Below are 19,153 nucleotides of genomic sequence, written 5' to 3'. Positions count from 1 at the left end.
TCAGCGTGTTTTTACATGAGTCGAATGTGTCCTTTTATTTAAAATGCATCTCTGGGTGATTTGTGGGGCATAGGAATTAATTCTGCCCCCCCAAAAAATATAGTCCGGCCCCCCACAAGGTCTGAGGGACAGTGCACCGGCCCCCTGCTGAAAAAGTTTGCTGACTCCTGGGTAACGTCATATTTTTGCTTCCACCCCTATGGTGCACAGGGAATGGGAGTGACTCACAGGTAGAACATCTGCCACGCATGCAAAAATCCCAGGTTCAAATCCCAGCATCTCCAAGTATTGACATTTTAGCAATGGTTGTCAGCCATGAGTCCCCACCAGCAGTCTAGCCACCTGCTGTAGCTTCAGTCCCCGTCCCAAGGGCGGCCCCACAAAGAATGCATTACAGTAATCCAGGCTCAAGGGTAATATATATGTAAGGTAAAGGGACCCCTGACCATTAGGTCCAGTCGTGGCCAACTCTGGGGTTGCGGCACTCATCTCGCTTTATTGGCCGAGGGAGCCGGCGTCAGCTTCCGGATCATGTGACCAGCATGAATAAGCCGTTTACCTTCCCACCGGAGCGGTACCTATTTATCTACTTGCACTGGTGTGCTTTCGAACTGCTAGGTGGGCAGGAGCTGGGACTGAGCAACGGGAGCTCACCCCGTCATGGGGATTCAAACTGCCAACCTTCTGATCGGTAAGTCCTAGGTTCTGTGGTTTAACCCACAGCGCCACCCGCGTCCCAATATATATGTAGCCTGCCCTCAAATTATGAGTGGTTTCCCCATGCTGCTGGTGTCCCGTCCCCCCCATTTCTTTCTTTCTTCTTCCAGGTCTCAATGCACTTTTGGCTCTGAACTTTTCTCTGACACCAGCAGTCCTATTAATTTTTAGTGGCTCTGAATTACAGTCTTGCCAATAGGACATTTGTCACTGGGGTTCAGTGGGAGCGGGATTACATAAAAGCCATGCATCTTATTGTTTTATCGGCTCTTGCTCCCCGTTTGCTTCAAAGAAGCTCATATTGTGGAAATAACAATAAAAAATGTCGGGATCTCACCATGCGCAGCAGCGGGGGCAGGAGATAATCTAAGGCTTAATGATTGCTGGCTCTGTGCTTGAATTGCTGTCTTTTATTTGCTGATAATCTAAGTCTCCGTTTCCCCCTAACCCACCCACCCCTTTTTGGGGGGGGGGGAAAGAAAGAAAAAGCAGAAACCGAAAAAGGGACTAAATGTCTATCATTAGCAGGCAGAAAAATGAGATTAGTTATTTCAGTCCAACACCTGGAAGCATTAAAATGTTAGGAAATTAGAGCCACAATGCGGTCTAATAGGGTGACATGCGGGTAGGTTCTTTGACAATGGGAATGTTTTGAAAGAGAGCAGCGCTACACGCTGTTTGACGTGAAATGCCAGGGACATTCAAAGCCCTTCCCACCCATCTCTGGGAAATGAAAGGCTATTGTGACCATTGTGCAAATCACAATGCCTGATTATTCCAAGGCATCCCTGGAGAGTCAAAAAGTTCTAATTCAAACCCAGCTGGGGTGCTTCAAACAGTAAGGGCATGTTTCAAGGGACCTGTTGCTTCGGGATTGTTATTATTATGGGGTGTTAGGGGAGGGCTAGTACCTCGTCATGCTCTTTCTGGGGCAGTTTGTCCCTCTTTGGTTCTCCACCTGCAACCAGCTCTCACCTGTAGCTCCTAGTTACCTGTAGCTGCAACCAGCTCTCATCTGTAGCTCCTAGTCACCTGTCAGCATGCGACAGTGGCCACCCCTCCAGGAATGGCTTCGACTGATTGGCTAAACCAGGTGAGGGTAGCCAATGGGGATCTCAAACCCTTGGTAAGTTAGAGACTTCCCCTGTATGTGAAGACAAGCTCTAGCAGATTGAGAAGTTAAGACCAATGTGGGTCCAACATGGAAGAAGGTGGGTTCTGCATGTGCTGTAGAGCAGTGTTTCCCAACCGGTGTTCCGCGGCACACCAGTGTGCCGTGAGACCTTGCCTGGTGTGCCGCGGGAGGGAGGCGGGAGAGGGAACTCCCCCCCCGCGCGCAAGGCTTGCGGGCGGCAGCCTGCAGCGCGGAGCGCGGGGCGCCCTTTGGAAGACGCCCCGTGCTTCGCGCAGCTGTCCGCAAGCCTTGGGCGCCTGGGGGAACTCCCCCCCCGCGCAAGGCTTGCGGGCGGCAGCCTGCAGCGCGGAGCGCGGGGCGCCCTTTGGAGGAGGCTGCGGAGGGTGGCACGGAGCTGCCTGCGCTCCAGGGCTTCTTGCAGCTCCGCGCCCCCCCCCCCGATCCCGGCGCGAAGCCGCGCGGGGCTGCGGAGGGTGGTGCGGAGCTGCCTGTGCTCCAGGGCTTCTTGCAGCTCCGCGCCACCCCCCGGATCCCGGCGCGAAGCCGCGCGGGGCTCCGGAGGGTGGCGCGGAGCTACCTGGGCTCCAGGGCTTCTTGCAGCTCCGCGCCACCCCCCGGATCCCGGCGCGAAGCCGCGCGGGGCTGCGGAGGGTGGTGCGGAGCTGCCTGCGCTCCAGGGCTTCTTGCAGCTCCGCGCCACCCCCCGGATCCCGGCGCAAAGCCGCGCGGGGCTCCGGAGGGTGGCGCGGAGCTACCTGGGCTCCAGGGCTTCTTGCAGCTCCGCGCCACCCCCCGGATCCCGGCGCGAAGCCGCGCGGGGCTGCGGAGGGTGGTGCGGAGCTGCCTGCGCTCCAGGGCTTCTTGCAGCTCCGCGCCACCCCCCGGATCCCGGCGCAAAGCCGCGCGGGGCTCCGGAGGGTGGCGCGGAGCTACCTGGGCTCCAGGGCTTCTTGCAGCTCCGGGCCACCCCCCGGATCCCGGCGCGAAGCCGCGCGGGGCTGCGGAGGGTGGTGCGGAGCTGCCTGCGCTCCAGGGCTTCTTGCAGCTCCGCGCCACCCCCCGGATCCCGGCGCAAAGCCGCGCGGGGCTCCGGAGGGTGGCGCGGAGCTACCTGGGCTCCAGGGCTTCCTGCAGCTCTGCACCACCCTCTGGATCCTGGCACGAAGCCGCGCGGGGCTCCGGAGGGTGGTGCGAAGCTGCCTGCGCTCCAGGGCTTCTTGCAGCTCCACGCCACCCCCCGGATCCCGGCGCGAAGCCGCGCGGGGCTGCGGAGGGTGGTGCGGAGCTGCCTGCGCTCCAGGGCTTCTTGCAGCTCCGCGCCACCCCCCGGATCCCGGCGCGAAGCCGCGCGGGGCTCCGGAGGGTGGCGCGGAGCTACCTGGGCTCCAGGGCTTCCTGCAGCTCTGCACCACCCTCTGGATCCTGGCGCGAAGCCGCGCGGGGCTCCGGAGGGTGGTGCGAAGCTGCCTGCGCTCCAGGGCTTCTTGCAGCTCCGCGCCACCCCCCGGATCCCAGCGCGAAGCCGCACGGGGCTCTGGAGGGTAGCGCAGAGCTGCCTGCATCCCGAAGCCTGGTGCGCGCTGAAGAGCGCCCCCGGGCTTCACGCACCTCTCCGCAAGCCTGGGGAGACCAGTGTGGCTCCCTAGGCTTGCGGATATCAGGCTGTTCTGGGGGCTGGGGTCGGGGGAAGCTTGGGCTTCCCCCGCGCCTGCCCCGTGCCTGGGGAGGGGAAAATTTTTTTTTTCTTTATTCTCCCCCCAAAAAATTAGGTGCGTCTTATGGGGCGGTGCGTCCTATGGGGCGAAAAATATGGTAGTCAATATAGGCACAGAGTTAAATTTTTTAACATTTTCTAATGGTGGTGTGCCTCGAGATTTTTTTCATGAAACAAGTGTGCCTTTGCCCAAAAAAGGTTGGGAAACACTGCTGTAGAGGGGAATGAGGAGCAGATGGGACTTGTCAACACCTGGGAAGGTAGCCCATCTAGGAGAAAGAAAGAAAGTGCTGATCTTCAGCCTCTGCTGCCTTGTGGGATATCTTTGGGAGAAGACAAGGCTAAAGAGTAAGCCCTACACAAATCCAGAGGGGAGTCCCTAAGAAGGCTGTTGGATGGCGATTTGTATGCCTTCTTCCAGCAACTCCTGCAGCCAAGCTGGTGCCAAACGTATTGCTCTGCTTTCCTTTGGATCACATCAGAGAGGCTGACTGGGGCGGGGGGACGATCTTGTCACCGGGGCAGCCCAGAATCTCCATACACAATGCCCAGGCCTGCGCTCTGGGGAGGTGATTTCGGTGCTGCTATCACAGCAGTTTCACTTCATCCCTGGAGGCACCATTCCAGTGTCTCTTGAGATGGACGGGTGCCAACAACCAAAATCATAATTGTCGAAGCAACAAGATGGGCATTGAAATATATCCTTGAACCAGAACTTCTGAAGCTCCAAGGATATAAAAATAAATCACTGTTATTGTGTCACAAGGTATGGCTCTGCTGCTTTTTGTTGTGCAAAGGACACTGCAACAGGGCTTTCAGTGAAGTCCAGAGTGCAAAGGACTCAGTTAATGTAAGAAGGCTCATCTAATCCAACGTTCTGTTCTCACGATAGCCAACCAGATGTCCATAGGAAACCCCTAGCATCTGGTTGGCCACTGTGAGAAGAGGATGCTGGACTAGATGGTCCATTGGGCTGATCCAGCGGGCCTCTTCTTTATTCAAAGTTCTGGTTTTGGCCTGTGAAGCTTTTCTGTTGCTCAGGACCCCAGTACTTCAAGAACCGCCTCTCACAACCAACCCAGACCATATGATTGTCATTTGAGGCCCTTCTTCATATGCTCCCTCAATGGGATGTTTGGAGGGTGGCAACACAATACAGGGACTTTTCAGTGGTGGCCCCTGCTTGTTGAATGCTTTCCCCAGGGAGGCACGCACAGCAGAGGCACCTCCTCTCTTGCACTTAGGAGGAGCCTAACACTGAAGCCACATTATGCTTGTTTCAACGCACGGCTTCCTCCGCCCACTCAACATTGAGGGGGCCCATCTCCCTACCAACAGATTTGGGAGGAGCCAAAAACACATTGGCGCCATAGAACTGACACCCCTGATGCCTGGGGGCCATCTTCATCTGTTTTTAGGTGTCAAGCAATAATTTTGTGTTTTGACTGGGCTTTTGGCTCTTAATTTGAAGGGTGCCAATGATGAGACCACTTGTATTGGTTTGGATCTGTAAGTCCTGCCTTTTAGCTGTACAGCTATGTTTTTAGATGTTTATTGGAGGTCCTTACTTGGTTTTAAGGTAAACCACTTTGGGATGCTGTGGGCAGGGTGCAACCCACCCCCGCCAGCAATCCCTGATTTGTTCCTTTCCATCCTTTCTCCCATTGCACCATATTCAAATCGCTCCATAATAATAATAATAATAATAATAATAATAATTTATTTATTATTTATACCCCACCCATCTGGCTGGGTTTCCCCAGCCACTCTGGGCGGCTTCCAACAGAATATTAAAATACAATAGTCTATTAAACATTAAAAGCTTCCCTAAACAGGGCTGCCTTCAGATGTCTTCTAAAAGTCTGGTAGTTGTTTTTCTCTTTGACATCTGGTGGGAGGGCGTTCCACAGGGCGGGAAGGCCCTCTGCCTGGTTCCCTGTAACCTCACTTCTCACAGTGAGGGAACTGCCAGAAGGCCCTTGGTGCTGGACCTCAGGTATACTGGACCAAGGCCATTTAGGGCTTTAAAGGTCAGCACCAAAACTTTGAATTGTGCTCAGACACTATAGTGTCCAGCCCTCCCCTACTTTTAGTATTATTTCCCATCTGTATTAATAGTTTTTAAAGTATTAGGAAGTGAGTTTGCTATGGCTTGGTTGAGGTGGTGCCTTATGCAAAGGAGTAAAGGCACAGCGCTATGATCAAGGCAGCGATCCAAATCGAAGACTGCGGCTTAAAAACACCACACGTCTAGATAATGTAGCGTAGGCGCTCCCCTTTGTATTGAATTACGTTCCCAAATGACACATGTCCCCCACTCCCTAATCTGTATGGAAGGATGAATGGAAAGCCTTGCCGACTGCGTTATCATGGGACGGGGCCTGATAATGGTGTGATGACCTTGCGGCGAGGATAGGAAATGCAAACGGGGAGAAAAGCAGCCATCTGTATGTGCAAGGACGAAACACAATATACAAATCATCTTGGAGATAAAGAGATCTTCGGGCTCGCAATGACTGGGGGGGTTTTTTGGCACCTAGGATGTTATCACAAGACGCTCCGGGCAGTTTGTCATGTGCTGAAGCATGCAAACAGGCAACGCACAGGCTGGGAAACCAATTCGCAGGGTTGAGAAGGAATTGATTTTGTAACAGGAGGGTGGGGGCTTGTGGTGGGCAGGAAAACAGTGTAGTGTCTTCAATAGCAAAGGAGGCATGGCTGGATCACCCAGCAGGGAACATCTGCATGCAGAAGCAGGTTGTAAGCAAGCAGATGAAGCTGGTGAGGAAGAAGAAGAAGAGGAGTTTGGATTTGATATCCCGCTTTATCACTACCCGAAGGAGTCTCAAAGCGGCTCACAATCTCCTTTCCCTTCCTCCCCCACAACAAACACTCTGTGAGGTGAGTGGGGCTGAGAGGCTTCAGAGAAGTGTGACTGGCCCAGGGTCACCCAGCAGCTGCATGTGGAGGAGCGGGGAAGCGAACCCGGTTCCCCAGATTACGAGTCTACCGCTCTTAACCACTACACCACACTGGGTCTCCCGAGGGGAGCCTCGGGCCTCTAAGCCTCTCTGCCTGACTCTCAAGGCTCTCCCCAGGCCACACCAACCTGCTGGCCCTGGGCTGCAGCCTCCTTAGGTGTTTTTGCCTGGCTGGAATGTGCCCTTGAATGTGGCTTGTGCCTCTTGAAAGCCTGCATGGAGGACAGAGAGGGGTGTGCGAGTGTGTGTAGAAACTAGCCTGCCGTATAAAGTTAAAATTGGCATTCATTGTTCTGCATGTTGCTGCTTCAGACCCCACTCATCCCCACTGGCAGTGCTTTTTTTCTTAAAAAAAAATATGTTAGGGGCACTCTCATTAAACGCTCGCTTCCGTCTGAGACTCAGGGAACACTGTGACAGGAAATTAGGTAGCAACGGAACTGACGATTCGCCATGCTAGAGAAGAAACTAAATTTTTATTTTTTTTTAAGTTTCTTCTCCTGTTAGATTCACAAAATGTTTAGGGGTATGTGTACCCCTGCATCCCCCCAGAAAAAAAGCACTGCTCACTGGCCCCTGGAACATTGCCCAGAAGGGAATGCAGTCCTCAAAAGGAAAAATAATGGTTCCACACCCCTGTTCTAAAGCCTAGTGCTGTAGTTGCTTGCTGGGTGTCCAAATGGAAGGAAGTTCTCATAATGGGCACAGCAAAATTCTTTTTTTTTAAAAAAAACTGCCCTGGGTAGTTATAGAGCAGATGACTGGGCACCCCAAAATGTGTGTTTTGGGGCACCACGCCTGAACAAAGTGCAGCCCGAAATCGTGAGGGCCATTTTGACTGCTGTCCTCTTGTAAGAAGGAAACGGGATGCCCTGGTTTTCCGGGGCAGTTTGCTGATATGAAGCATGAGGCTGAAGTTGGAAGACGTTGGTGGTGTGTGTGTGTGTGTCCCATTCACCCTAATGGTCCGGCCTCCACTGCTCAGAGCAGTGTTGTATGTTGACTGGCTTCTCAAGTTTGGCTTCTGTTTCTACACTAGCTGAAGCTTCTGGGCAAGCCTCAATGGCAGCCCCACATATAGCACATTGCAGCAATCCATCTGGGCCACTGTGGCTATGTGATCCCTTGTCCAGGAATGGCTGCAGCTGCCATGCTAACTGCAGCTGCTAAACAACGCTCCCAGCCACTGTGGTCATTTGGAGAAAGACAGAGATGACTCCAGGAACACCCTAAGCCCATGCATTGCTCCTGCAACATCATCCAGAACAAGCAATTAATCGTGGCCAAAGGAAGGCCCGTGTAGAAGGGGGAGCTGTGTATACTTGCCCTGGGCCTTGGAGGCCCTGCCAGGGACCTTCTCCTTCTTTGGTTTGAATTTATAACTTTAATTTAGCAAGACTCCCTCCCTGGGCTTCAGGCAAGTTCGGCATGGTCCTGGGTGAAGGCATCAAAAGCCACAGAAAGATCAAGCAGAAGAAGCAGGGCTGGACTTCCACCTACCTCTTTCTTTTTAAAAGTCATCCATCAAGGCTTCTGAGTCCCATTTGGTCCTTAAACCAGGCTTCAAACTGAGTCTAGATCATTGGCATCTTCCGGGATTCACCACAGTTGCCCTGGTCTTCTCAACCATCTCCAACCATCCAACCATCTCGTCCTCTGTCGTCCCCTTCTCCTTGTGCCCTCCATCTTTCCCAGCATCAGGGTCTTTTCCAGGGAGTCTTCTCTTCTCATGAGGTGGCCAAAGTATTGGAGCCTCAGCTTCAGGATCTGTCCTTCCAGTGAGCACTCAGGGCTGATTTCCTTAAGAATGGATGCGTTTGATCTTCTTGCAGTCCATGGGACTCTCAAGAGTCTCCTCCAGCACCATAATTCAAAAGCATCAATTCTTCTCTATTGTTTGAACAATAGAGTTGATAAAAGGATGGTGATTTCTTATGTATGTCCTTATAGATAAATTCATGGCGGATAAGGTTGATCAATGGCTACATGGACCTTTTTGTCTGATCCAGCAAGCTCCCTTTACATTCTCATGAAGTCTCTTCGCCGCAACTCTTTGCTGCTCAGAGCCACATGCTCAAGCCCTTTTAATATTCTGGAGTGTTTACTTTTGATCCCTTCCTAATCGCTGTTATTTCCATTGTCTTATTTATCCTTTAAAGAGGCAGAGTTTCCAACGAGTCCCAATCTTTTCTTTATCGGTTGTTTGCAAAATGGTTAATTAGGCAGGTCTGCTACTTGTTTCGCATTTTACAAAACAAAAAAACAAACAAACAAAAACACATCTAATTCGGTTAATGTTAGAGCCGTGCGATTTCCCTAGGCATCTTCTTGTTGACAAATGTTTATTGCACCAAGAAGATTTGTTTTTGTTTTTTTTTGTAGCTGGAGAAGGGGGAAAAAAAGTTTTCAGAAGAACAAATTCTCTCCTCCTCAAGTGGGTCATTAGCATATCTTTCAACTTGGAATGTGCCGCTTGGTTGACTCACACAAGGTATTGTACTCTGGTTATTACGGCTTGCTTGAATTGCTCTATAATGAAAACAAAGTAACGTGAAGGAGGATTAATCAATTATGTTTCGAGGATGTTAAAGCTGGTGCAAGGAAGCATCCATTTGGTGTTCCTCCTCCAGCTCGGAGCATTAGAAACCACCCATGGATGGTTTTAAAAGAGGATTAGACAAAATCATGGAGGAGAAGGCTATCTGTGGCTACTAGCCACAATGGTTTTGTTCTCACTCCACAGTGGGAGGCAGCAGTGACACTGAATCCCATTTACCAGAAACTACCGGAGAGGCAAGTGCTCTCCTGCTCACGTCCTGCTTGCAGGCTTCCCATCATAGCTGTCAACTTTTCCCTTTTCTTGCGAGGAATCCTATTCGGAATAAGGGAATTTCCCTTAAAAAAAGAGAAAAGTTGACAGCTATGCTTCCCATTGGGGCATCTGGTTGGCCACTGTAAGAACGGGGTGCTGTCAGTTTGCATTTCTTAGCGCAGAAAGTATTGATGTGATGTGCAGAGATCTTTCCTATTCTAATTAATTCAAGAGGGTTTGGGAAGCTTCTGGAAGCTTCTCTGTGTGAAAGAAATGAGCAAAAGGTTCGTGATGTTCGGGTTATTCCTTCAGAGAAGCTGAATACAGCTGACTTAAACTGGTTCTCTTATCTTGTCTGTAAAGGTCATGCTGACTATAAAAAGAGGCCTGTGATGTCCTGGGAATCGGATTCAGAGGCTGAACCTGAGGAATCCCAGCCTGCACAGGAGCCCCTGCCTCCAGGACCAGCTGAGCCAGGGCTGGGGCTTGAAACTGAAGGGCCCTCACCTGTGCTGGATCCTCGGGAACAGACACCAGCTGAGTCTGCTGTGGCTCCTGAGGTGATCAAGGACCCATTGCCTGCAGGTGCTCCACTCTCATCCCCGTCAGAGGAAGCTGAGGTTGCCTCTGGGTCCGGTAACCCTCCAGCCTCTCCTGAGCTGCAGATGCTCAGGGCAGAGAGGCGGAGGGAACTAAGTTCTCGCATGAGGAGTGCTCACCTCCAGGCCAGGAGAGGCGAGTCACCTGAGGATCGGGGCCACCCTATGCCTCGGGGCAGATAAAAGCCAGCCAGCCCCAGTCCCAAGTTGCAGGAGCAACATTGTTGGTAACCTGTCCTGCTGCCACCCTGTCCTGCTCTTCTGCCAGAGTTCCTGACCACACCCGACTTCTTGCCTTGGACCCTGGTTAGCCTTGACGGACAGCCCCCATACCACACCCTCGACCTCAGACTGTACTCGGACCATGCCGCACGGTAACCCCCTGGGACCAGTGCAAGGCCAGAAGGAGCCTGGGTTTCACTTTCTCTTCTGGCAGGGGTGGAGGAAGGGGGGTGCGGTGGGTGCCAGCTGCCCCTGGTGTCACCACTGAAGGGGGGGACAAAATGCCAGGTGGCACTCACCGCAGGGCCTGCAGCGCGCCCAAGCCAAGCGTCTCTCCTTTCAGTAGAGGAAAAGCTCTGCTGGATGAAATATACAGTCATACTCCGGGTTACAGATGCTTCAGGTTGTGTTTTTTTGGGTTATGGACCCGCCGAAACCCAGAAGTACCGGAACGGGTTACTTCCGGGTTTCGGCAGTCACACATGCGCAGAAGAGCCAAATTGCAACCCGCGCGTGTGCAGACGTGGTGCTGCGGGTTGCAAACACTGCGGGTTGCAAACATGCCTCCCACACGGATCACATTTGCAACCCGAGTGTCCACTGTAATTGCCTCTGGTCTATTTTTTGGGAATCCTGCAACATGTTTAAGTTTTTACTATACATTGGCATCTACTCTGGATCAATATTGAGTAGAATTCAGTGACAGATGCTTGATCAAATGGCCCATTGGCGTGATCTGGGAGACTCTTCTTAGTATGTTCTGCATGTACGCAGGACCTCTCAGAGCAATTGGAAGTCTGTGGGGAATCATGAGTTCACGATACACCAATAAGCAGCTTTCATGTCTAGGACTGACTCTAGGTTTGAGAAGTCTCTAGGCAAAGTATGCTCTGATTGACCTCTTCTTTTGTTGGTGGGATGAGGGAGAAATTTGATTCAGTCCACATTTAAACCTGAACTTACCTTGTTCACTCTTTCTGAAACAGTGAACAAACCCCAAAACAGCCATCTTTTGAAATTCACACTTCTCTGAATTTTGCAATCCAGTTCTCCAGTCAAGGAATGTGTCCAAAAGTGCATGTATTTGGGTCAAATATGCATAAAAATGGACAATTTCCTCAAAATAAAGAATAAAAGTGCATTGTGTCAGAGGAAACCACTTTGCAAAAATATGTATATAAAGAAAAATAACACTTTGCAAACACATGTATAGTAATATGTCCAAAATGAATGTACTAGTGTAAAGGATGCATACATTGGTGAAAGTATCCATTCTTAAGGAAATCAGCCCTGAGTGCTCACTGGAAGGACAGATCGTGAAGGCTCCAATACTTTGGCCACCTCATGAGAAGAGAAGAATCCCTGGAAAAGACCCTGATGCTGGGAAAGATGGAGGGCACAAGGAGAAGGGGACAACAGAGGACGAGATGGTCGGACAGTGTTCTCGAAGCTACCAGCATGAGTCTGACCAAACTGCGGGAGGCAGTGGAAGACAGGAGTGCCTGGTGTGTTCTGGTCCAGGGGGTCACAAAGAGTCGGACACGACTAAACGACTAAACAACAAAATTCATCATATTAGGCAAAATTGCATATAAAAAGATATACATCGGGATAAAGCCACTACCTTTAAAAAGGTAGTGGCCCCATAATGCTAGGTATTATTAAAGAGATTGTGACTCTGAACATCTGCAACAAATTTGTAATTGTAAAACACACACACATTGCAGATAGCTGATTCATATAATGCTTCTGCAAAGTTGACTTTGGGGTAAAATAGAACACACACAAAATATCAATAAAATCCATTAATGGAGCCTGGCACTGGGTAGTCATTTAAATAAAATTAGCCGAACAGCCTTCTAAGAGCAATAAGTAATCAACATTTCCTTGCACTAGAGGCTCATTTTGTGTAAAGTAAAAAAGACAAACACTATTAGATATCCTCCACAGTCTTGACAATACCTCTCTTCCCCCTTTTGAAAATACCATCTCATCAAGTGGTGAGGCGGATCTCCCTTTTGTTCAATGTGATTGCTTGCCAATGGGCAGCTGATGCTCAGTCAATGGCTCCTAATAGCTGGAAGATGTTTCTTTAATGAGCTGGTGGTGAAGACACCCACAGACTCAGCTTGGGATGAAAGCTGAGGGGAAGCGAATGGTTGGCCTAAGCCAGGGGTCCTCAGACTTTTTAAACACTGTCCCTCAGACACTGTTGGGGGCCGGACTATAGTTTGAAAAAAATATGAACGAATTCCTATGCACACTGCACATATTTTATTTGTAGTGCACACAAAAAGAGTAAAAACAACACAATATTTAAAATGAAGAACAATTTTAATCAACATAAACTTATAAGTATTTCAATGGGAAGTATGGGCCTGCTTTTGGCTAATAAGATGGTCAATATCTGGTTCCATAGTTGTCACTGCTAGTCGTAGCAAGTAATGAAGGCTTAAAACATTAAACGCTACCTCAAACACTAAGAATTCCACTTCACAATCATCCCCAAAGTCAACACCATGAGAATACCATATGAGCAACACTAATGTAGCTTCTTCCATTTATATTGATAACATTGATATTAATAACATTGTGCATTTCTCTTTGCAAGTTGCATTATAAACTTCTGCAGCTCAGAAGTCCGACAGAAACAATGGTTTCTAAACCTAGTCAGGGATAATAAACACAGATGAGCTCCTACATCTGTGCTCATGTCCCTTGCCTTTATTTTAAAAGAAAAGAAAGCTAGTGCTTTTATCTTAACAGCACTGTCAAGACAGTCGTATACTTTTGCCAACATTGCAGTCATTTCCCATTTATTACGAAGGTTCTTCCTCCTCAATGGGAGGGCAGAGAGAGCTTTAGAATAACTTGCTTTCCAGAAAGCGGCCTTAGCAATGCCAAAGAGCGGTGCGTGGGGTGTGTACTGAGGAAGCATCACACCCTGGCAGCAGTAATTCCCCCACAAAAAACCCCCACTGTGCTGGTCCTGGAGGGGGGGGGGTTACCATGAGACATGGTCAGAGTCCGGTCCTGGGTCGAGGGTCTGGAGACTATCCACCAAGGGCAAAGCGGGGTCCAAAGCAAGAAGCCGGGTGTGGTCGGGAACTCCGGAAGAACAGGCCTGGCTGCTGACAGAAACAGGTTTTCAGTGACATTGCTCCCGCAATCTGGGACTGGGCTGACTGGCCTTGATTTCCTCTGTGGCTAGGGGCGGTCCCGGCCCACAGGTGACCCGCCTCTCCTGGCCTTAAGGCGAGCACTCCTCCTGAGAGAACTTAGTTCCCTCCGCCTCTCTGCCCTGAGCCTCAGGAGAGGCTGGAGGGTTACTGGACCCAGGGGCAGCTTCACCTTCCCCTGACAGGGCTGGGAGAGGCGCACCTGCAGGCAATGGGTCCTCAATCACCTCAGGAGCCAGAGTGGATACATACAGGCCCTTCAGGCTCAAGCCCCTGTCCCTGCTCAGCCGGCCCTGGGGGCGGGGACTCCTGTGCAGCTGGGACTCCTCAGGTTCAGCTTCTGAATCAGATTCCCAGGCCATCACACCCCCACAAAAAACCCCCAATAACCTTGCTCGCTGATTTACCGGGCACGCACAAAAGTCAAGGGTGTGACCTTTGCCTGGTGCACAGAGCTCTGGCACTCTTGCTGATCCTGGGGTTTGAGGAACGCCCTGGCATAGGGAGAGGTGGGGAGAGGAAGCGACTTTAAAATAGCAACGCCGCTTGATCTCCCAGTTGGGCCCTCCCAGCTGTTGCCACCACTGAGACCAAAGGCAGCGGGAAAGAGTGACTCCTGCTGGCGAGGAAGAGCGGCGCCAGCGCCAGGCAAGCGCCAAGCTGGAGGTGGAAGCAGTGGAGCTGCTGCCTTCTTCCTCGGCCAGGGTCCCCACTCTTCCGTGGGGGGGTTTTCGGGGGTGCGCCGAGCCCTGGCAGCACCCTCAACCCCTAAATTGCCGGACCTGTGTTGTCCTTTACTCCGACGACACAAAGCCCGCTGCTATAGCCTCCGCAGTAGACCGGAAGTCTCGGCTGCTGCCTTCTTCCTCAGCCAGGAGTGTGAGGAGCGCTTCTTATAGGACGCTCGCTAAGGCCAGCGTTGTGAACTCTTTGCTTAAGACGGGAGGGCGGGAAAGGGAAGGGTGGAGGCGGTGGGCGGGCCAGGTTCAGGACCCTGGCAGGCAGATCTGGTCAGTGGGCCGTAGTTTGAGGACCCCTGGCATAAACAGTGAAGCTAGCAGGTGAGCCGGAAGGTTTTGCAGATTCCTGGAAGGAGAAATCTAGGAGATCGGCTGTAGCTCAGCATCTGAACAACTCCTCGGTGTTTTTCTTGTGCACCTTCCCCAGAGTGACAATCTAGGAGACAATCAACAATGGCTGACTCATCTCCTTTCACCCCTCTTGGCTCCAACCAACACAAATGGCCAGAAGAATTATTCTCCGTGGCTGAAAAGATCCCATTTCATGCTGATTGGGCAGCTCTACGAAGCTGGAGACAGGGATCTTTCTGCAGAAATAGTAACAGATATTTGACCCAGAACCACTGCATTTCTGGACAGCATGAACAACAGGTCATACAGTCGTGAGATGATGATGACTGATGATGATAATTTATTATCTATACCCCACCCATCTGGCTGGTTTCCCCCAGCCACTCTGGGTGGCTCCCAACAGAATATTAAAAACATGATAAAACTTCAAACATTAAAAACTTCCCTAAACAGGGCTGCCTTCAGATGTCTTCTAAAAGTCAGAGAGTTGCTTATTTCCTTGACATCTGATGGGAGGGCGTTACACAGGGCAGGCACCACTACCAAGAAGGCCCTCTGCCTGGTTCCCTGTAACCTCACTTCTCGCAGTGGGGGAACCACCAGAAGGCCCTCGGCACTGGACCTCAGTGTCCTGGCTAAATGACGGGGGTGGAGATGCTCCTTCAGGTATACTGGGCCAAGGCCGTATATGTCCTGAGTGATCTAAACAGTCAGTGACAAAGTTACTATCATTCCCCAAAACTATGGAACGGGGTCTGCTTGGTGGTTACCCCCTAACAGAGGAATGCTTTCTGCAAAGAGACTTGACTTGTGGCTTGTTCATGGCCATTTAGGTGCCAGGTGGAGAGTTTTATTTTGTTTTTCAAACAATCTCTTGGACCTTTAAAAAATCTTTCTTTTTTATGTTTGCGCTGTACATTGGTTAGTTATCCACTTTGATACTTTGCTGGATATATCCATGTGGCAAATCATGATTTGAGGATGTTGTGTTTTATAATATTATAATTCCTACCTGAAACCCTGCGGAGCCACTGCCAGTCAGTGTAGACATTTGTGAGCTACGTGGACCAATTACTTGGCTCAGTTTAAGCCAGCTTCCTATATTCCTTTCCTAGGATGCTGAAAGTTTATCTTCCCACCACCACCACCACGGCCAATCCTAGCAAAATTGCCATTGGTAGATTAGACCAGGGAAAGTTTCTTTCATGATTGAAAATAGAAGCTGTGAATGCAGAGAGTGAGAACTGAGTAATTAATACCACTGAGAATAGAAGTTGTTCCTGTGAGGTGGGAGTGTCAATGGAACACCCAAGTGCCGTGTCTGTTTTGTTTCAAAATGGATTTTAATAACATCACAGGCGAGAGCTGATGGACGGCAAGAAATTGCCAAAGCGGAGAGGATTTTTTAATGTTTTATTTATAGCTGGTTAATAAGAGCGCAGAGTAGGTTGTATATGAAATACCAGCTCTGAAATAAATTCAGAGAATGGCTGGGAACAAGCTCCCTTTTGCATGTGTTTGGATTAAATCATCTGTCCACTTGAAGCTATATATTTGAAAATAGCGGTGGTTTTTAAATTTAAACTAACAATCTGAGGCCCAGGCTTCCGAACACTGATGATTAAATTTGCATTTTTTGCAGCCGACAAGTTCTTATGTTCTTATCCTGGCTTTAAATTAAAGAAATGCATCTGGGACTTCATCCGGGATTGCCAACCATTTTTGGCTTGCGGGCATGTGGGATATTTGAGTGAGTGCTGGGGGTGCCACCCCCTCTATTCACAACTTTCCTTCTCCCCCAGATCAGCTCCACCCACCCACCCCGGGACTGGGGAGAAAGAAAGAGCACATTTCAAGTCCCTTCAGATGGTAATATGTGTTACTTCACTTACTTCAACATGTGGGGAGCCAATTTGGTTGCATTTGTTGGTGCTGACCTTTAAAGCCCTAAACCAGGCATAGGGAAACTCAGCCCTCCAGATGTTTTGGGACTACAACTCCCATGATCCCTAGTTAACAGGACCAGTGGTCAGGGATGATGAGAGTTGTAGTCCCGAAACATATGGAGGACCAAGTTTGCCTATGCCTGCCCTAAACGGCCTTGGCCCAGTATACCTGAAGGAGCGTCTCCACCCACATCATCCATCCCAGACCCTGAAGTCCAGCGCCAAGGGCCTTCTGGTGGTTCCCTCGCTGTGAGAAGCCAAGTTACAGGGAACCAGGCAGAGGGGCTTCTCGGTAGTGGCACCCGCCCTGTGGAATGCCCTCCCATCAGATGTCAAGCAACTCTCCGACTTTTGGAAGATATCTGAGGGCAGCCCTGTTTAGGGAAGTTTTTAACGTTTGATGTTTCATTGTGTTTTTAGGATTCTGTTGGGAGCCGCCCAGAGTAGCTGTGGAAACACAGCCAGATGGGTGGGGTATAAATAATGAAGAATTATAATTATTATTATTATTATTATTATTATTATTATTTGGGGGGCTCTGTTGAGCATTTGGTTGAGTGGGGCCCTGGCTTTCCATCCAAAAGTCTGTTCCCATTGAAACACTCTCTTGTAAAGCTTCACACCTAATGAGAGAAGGACATGAATGGGATGGTCTGTCATTTGCACCTTCTTTCGTCACCAATGCACTTCCTCCCTCCAGCCTCCCCCTGCTTTTATTTACAGCTTTCCCAATTATATTGATGCGATGAATTTGCTTCTCCTACAGGGTGTGACAGATTGGCATTAAGCTGTCTGTAATTCATGAGTAATACAGAGTGAAATTTATGTTAAGGATGAAGCACATAAGCCCTCTATCTTGAGAAACCTTTCAGCAATAAAAAAACGAATCCCTTTGCTGTGCTTTATTAATGTAATATAGCAAAGCGAGGCACCTTCAAACCCGTTCCAGTCATCCATTACCTAAAAATTAATGGGTGAACACTGGATTGTTCAGAGAATTAGAGCTGTGTTGAAAGGGAAGGGAGTTTGGTTTGTCCTCACACTGCAGTTGTCCTCTTTAGTCAGGTGTTCCTCTTAGACTTTCCAAGGCTATCCAAACATTTACAGGCCAGGAGTCTGAAAGATTTCAGTCTTTAAACAGAATTTATAGCGCAGGATTGGGGACTAAATGCTTGAAAGGGAAGGCAAAAATCTTCAGCTGGTGCAGAATTCAGCAGCCAGGTAGCTCACAGAAGCAAGACGATTTGAGCATATTACATCAATCCCAGCCCGACTGCACCAGCTACCAATTAGTTTCTGGGCCCAATTCAAAGTGCTTGTTTTGACCTATGAAACCTTAAATGGTTCAGGACCACAATATCTCATGTTATGTACTGAAGTTCTTACCCTAGGCCAGCAAGGGGATACGGTAGATAGTTTTCACTCAGGTCCACATATGCAAATAAGGAATTGAAAGTGACGTTCAGTGATTGGATAGTTACAGAAAGTTGTTACTGTTGCTTTGTAGTTGAGCACTATACAATCAGGTTGGCTGAACCCTTCAGCCCAGTTCTGTTCTGGGCTGTGAATAAACAAGAGCTGTTTGAAGAGTCGCTGTGTTGTCTGTTCACCCACAACTTAACATTTCAAGGATCACTTCTCCCCATATAAACTGACCTGGACCCTGCAATCATCCTCTGAGACCCTTCTTTGTGTGCCTTCTCCAAGAGAAATCTGGAGGGTGGCAACACGAGAACAGTAAAAAGAGCCTGTGTGGTGTAGTGTTAGATTGCCAGACTAGTACCTGGAAAACCAGGGTTCAAATCCCCACTCGACCGTGAAGCTCCCTGGGTGACTTTGGGCCAGTTACTGTGTCTCATGCTAAACCAGTGTTTCCCAACCGGTGTTCCGCGGCACACCAGTGTGCCGTGAGACCTTGCCTGGTGTGCCGCGGGAGGGAGGCGGGAGAGGGAACTCCCCCCCCGCGCGCAAGGCTTGCGGGCGGCAGCCTGCAGCGCGGAGCGCGGGGCGCCCTTTGGAAGACGCCCCGTGCTTCGCGCAGCTGTCCGCAAGCCTTGGGCGCCTGGGGGAACTCCCCCCCCCGCGCAAGGCTTGCGGGCGGCAGCCTGCAGCGCGGAGCGCGGGGCGCCCTTTGGAGGAGGCTGCGGAGGGTGGCACGGAGCTGCCTGCGCTCCAGGGCTTCTTGCAGCTCCGCGCCACCCCCCCGATCCCGGCGCGAAGCCGCGCGGGGCTGCGGAGGGTGGTGCGGAGCTGCCTGTGCTCCAGGGCTTCTTGCAGCTCCGCGCCACCCCCCGGATCCTGGCGCGAAGCCGCGCGGGGCTCCGGAGGGTGGCGCGGAGCTACCTGGGCTCCAGGGCTTCTTGCAGCTCCGGGCCACCCCCCGGATCCCGGCGCGAAGCCGCGCGGGGCTGCGGAGGGTGGTGCGGAGCTGCCTGCGCTCCAGGGCTTCTTGCAGCTCCGCGCCACCCCCCGGATCCCGGCGCAAAGCCGCGCGGGGCTCCGGAGGGTGGCGCGGAGCTACCTGGGCTCCAGGGCTTCCTGCAGCTCTGCACCACCCTCTGGATCCTGGCACGAAGCCGCGCGGGGCTCCGGAGGGTGGTGCGAAGCTGCCTGCGCTCCAGGGCTTCTTGCAGCTCCACGCCACCCCCCGGATCCCGGCGCGAAGCCGCGCGGGGCTGCGGAGGGTGGTGCGGAGCTGCCTGCGCTCCAGGGCTTCTTGCAGCTCCGCGCCACCCCCCGGATCCCGGCGCGAAGCCG

The 19,153-nt window shown here is 51.1% G+C and overlaps 1 long non-coding RNA gene across 1 annotated transcript in view; it reads left to right on the top strand.

Moving 5' to 3' along the window:
* The first annotated feature begins 6,185 nt into the window (after nt 1–6,185).
* LOC309356575 overlaps nt 6,186–19,153 on the top strand; it is a 127,257-nt gene continuing 114,289 nt past the window's right edge. Inside the window, exons 1-2 of the long non-coding RNA XR_014162856.1 lie at nt 6,186–6,467; nt 8,930–9,038. This is a non-coding gene — a long non-coding RNA (uncharacterized lncRNA). The remainder of the gene's footprint in view (nt 6,468–8,929; nt 9,039–19,153) is intronic.

Source organism: Podarcis melisellensis (genome assembly GCF_964234715.1).
Source record: "Podarcis melisellensis genome assembly, chromosome: 14".
Lineage (NCBI taxonomy): Eukaryota > Metazoa > Chordata > Lepidosauria > Squamata > Lacertidae > Podarcis > Podarcis melisellensis.
The sequence above is the reverse complement of the archived record's forward strand: the minus strand, read 5'-3'. Positions and strand labels throughout refer to the sequence as shown.